We start from the raw sequence: 3,776 nt of genomic DNA, 5'->3' as shown, positions 1-3,776 counted from the left end.
TTGAGCTATCAAGCTGGTGCAAGTTACCTATCAAGGGAAGACCGTTGGGGCCAGGAGGGAAACAAGCTCTTTTAGAGATTTTGTTTTTCTTGAGAAGAAACAAGAAAATGATGGAGAGGAAGAGAATTACGAATATGAGTAATGCCATTATGATCTGAGTATTTTTGAGCTGTGAATTCTGCGATACAAGCTTCAATTATATAGAGAGTGTTTGCGGTGAGTGTATTTTTTATTTAAAAATATATAAAATATTTTTTTTATATTTTTAATAACTACATCAAAATAATGAAAAAATATAAAAAAAATAATTTAATTTTTTTTCAAAAAAATTTATAAATTTTAAAAAACAGAGTCCAGTTGCAATCCTACACAGTGCAGTAGACAAAAAAGAATATTTATGTAAATAGATTTCTATCATATTAACTTTCATTTCGAACATTTTATTCGTGTGTATGCACCAACTTAATTGAAAATATTTACTTCATGTTTTGACTTGAAATTTTCCCTCAGCAATTATAATAATAATAGCCTGTGCTTGAAATTTATCCATATATAACATGATTATTGGGTGTTTGATGAGCCCAGTGCGTTTTCTAGGGTTGTTCAATAAACTCTAAAAAATTAATTTAGATTGATTTAAATAGATATAATATGTTTTTGTTTTAATATTTTTTTTAAATATTATCTTAATTTTTTAATTAAATGATATTTTTATTAGTCATTTAAATTATCTTTAAACTTATTAAATTGATGAGGTTATGTCAATTTTTATTTTTTATTTAAATTTTAAATTGAAATTGTTGCTATATTTGAGATTGAATTAATTATATTTTTTGAATATAAAAAAATAAAGTACAACCAAACATAAACACTTCAAAATTAAAACATATATTGTTTCAACAGAAAAAAATCAAATGCCAACCAAAATAAAATTAACAACCTGCATGGATAACCACTTGAAGAGACAAAATACAGACGAAAAGAATTTCACAAAGTCTATGCATAATCAATCCATTCATTAACATTAAGGCCAGGCTCCCGTTCCCTGCTACCTGTTTTTTTTTTTTAAAAAAAAATAGTAATAATGCATGATCAATGCGACTTTTCATCCCGATCAAGGACATATATAAATAGATAAATGCGACCAACAAAGTGAATTCTCTCCCTCAATAAAAACTTGCGTGGGAATTTTCTTGGGGCCACTAAACAAGAAATGGTGTCTAATAATTCAATACATCATTTTATTGCGTTTAATTTATGATCTGACAGCACGAATTATTAATTATTATTATTAAGGAAAATTAAAACATGTGAAAGAATACTATAGGTTTTTTTTATGAAACAGTATGGATTGCAATGGATTTTTTTGTCTTTTTGGATATGTTAATGATAAATTATTTTTATATGATCTTGTCAATATTGAATGTACGTATAAATTATTTTTATATGAACTTGTCAATGTCTAATGTATGTCTGTATAAATTATCTCTATATAATCTTGTCAATGTTAAATTATCTCTATGTAATCTTGTCAATGTTGAATTATAGCATCAATCCTCAAATCTCGAGTCACTCGGCGTCCCAATATAGAAAAACAGGATTGGGCGTGCAAGGCTGCCTACTTATTATTTTATTTATATATTTTCAAGATATTTTTTTAAAATTTAAAAAAATTTAAATTTAAAATTTTATTTTTTTATTTTTAAATTATTTTAATATATTGATGTAAAAAATAATTTTTAAAAAATAAAAAAATATTATTTTAATATATTTCAAAAAATATTTTGAAAAATAATCATTATCACAATAAAAAACAAGCTCTATATTTTAGAGAAAAAAAACAAAGAAAATAAAAATAAAAAAAGAAAATTTTAAAGTCTCGTTTATTTGCTGGAAAATATTTTTCTTTCAGAAAATGATTTTTTTAAAAAGTGAATTCATGAAAAATAAATTATTTTTCCATACTTAATAGTATAATGAAAAATAAGTTGGAAATCACTTTAGAGTGTTTGATTAAGTTATAAAAAATAAACTGAAAAATATTTTTCTAATATTTTTTTAAGTTTATTAAAATAATTAGGAATAAATCTTACACATTAAAAAGTTGAATGAGAATGGAATTGAAAAAAAAATCTAATTTTATAAATTATCTCAAATAAAATAAATAATAAAAATCAAATTTGACAAATAAAAAAATTGAAAGATGATGAAATTAAAATAATAATAATAATTAAAAATTTATAAGTTATTTTAAATAAAATAAGTAACAATCAAAAGAATGAGGACCAAATCTGATAGAAAAAACATTTTATTTTAAAAAATAATTACAGAAAAGTAAATAATAATCATGAAAAAAACAACCAAAGTTAATATAAAAATAAAATTGAAAACAAAATAAAAAAAAATATGTACCAACAAAAACTTTAAGGATCGAATTTGACATAATTAATAAATAATATAATATTTCTAATTTTTTACAACTTATGAAAAGTGTTTTCCTCCCAAAATAAAAAGAAAATACTTTTCTAAAAATAAAATTATATTTTTCTTTGATAAAAAAATATTTTTAATTGATTGGAAAATATTTTTCATTAACTAACTTATTTAATACAAATAAATACATAAAAAATTTAAAAATAAACATACCCTTAATAAAAAAAAATATCCATTAAATATCCTATAACTGACTTATCGTGCACACAATTATATGTACACTTACATACTAGACCTAACATTGAGAGAACCCTAGTAAAAAAATATCAAACCTTTAATATTTTTAAATTATTTTGATTTATTAATGTTAAAAATAATACTAAAAATAATTTAAAAATATATTATTCTAATATATTTATAAAAAAATTATTTTAAATCACAATCACTGTCAAATACTCAGACTAACACTTTAACATGGACTCCAGTGTATTTGCCAAGTAAAAAATCATTTTCGTACTGGACAAGTTTCCTACCTTAGGGTCATGACGTCCGATTAATAATAATAATAATAAAAAAAAACTATAAGGGTGATATTTTTACTTCAACAGATTGGGTTACGAAGAGACAGGAATGCAATACTATAAATATAAATGATCGATGAGGAAAAGAAGGATGAATGTTCTAATCAACTCGGAACTGGAATATCGCATGATATATTTAATGGATTTGCCTAAATTTGGTGAACAAGGCTTAATAATATTCTATGATTTTTTTTTTCATTTTCAAGTTTGGTAGAATAGAATCGTAAGAACATTTATGACTTTATGCTATTAGTTTGTTGAATTTCTATTTAAATGGGATCTTGGGATTGTATTCAATTTGGACTTACGGTTTTTCTCTCATTGATGAGTTGATTGCTTATGAGTTTATTTAATTTGATGAAATGAATTGATACTTTTAGAAGTAATTTTGAATTTTTAAAAATTATATTTTAATTTATATTATGTGAAAATTTTTCATTTGTAAGTAATAATAAAAAAATTAATAAATACAAATGAAAACATTAAGAGACTATATCCATTAATAAACATTGATGTAAATATGCTTCGATGGAATTACATTAAAAATAAATAAATTAAAATAAGCGAAAAAATATAATGATATATCATTTATATAGATAGTATTAACAACAATATTAATCAATCAATTAGATATGTTTGTAAACCATCGATAGTATTTAAGTTGTAACTTTTAAGATTGTGTTTTCTTGTTTTATAGCCTTTTCCCTTAGAAATTTGTTGTATCAAAATATCATTTGTATATGTTAGGGTTTGTTTGAGATT

The sequence above is a fragment of the Populus euphratica genome, unplaced genomic scaffold (assembly GCF_000495115.2).
Source record: "Populus euphratica unplaced genomic scaffold, PopEup_1.0 scaffold11.1, whole genome shotgun sequence".
NCBI classification, from domain to species: Eukaryota; Viridiplantae; Streptophyta; class Magnoliopsida; order Malpighiales; family Salicaceae; genus Populus; species Populus euphratica.
This window is presented reverse-complemented; position numbering follows the sequence as displayed.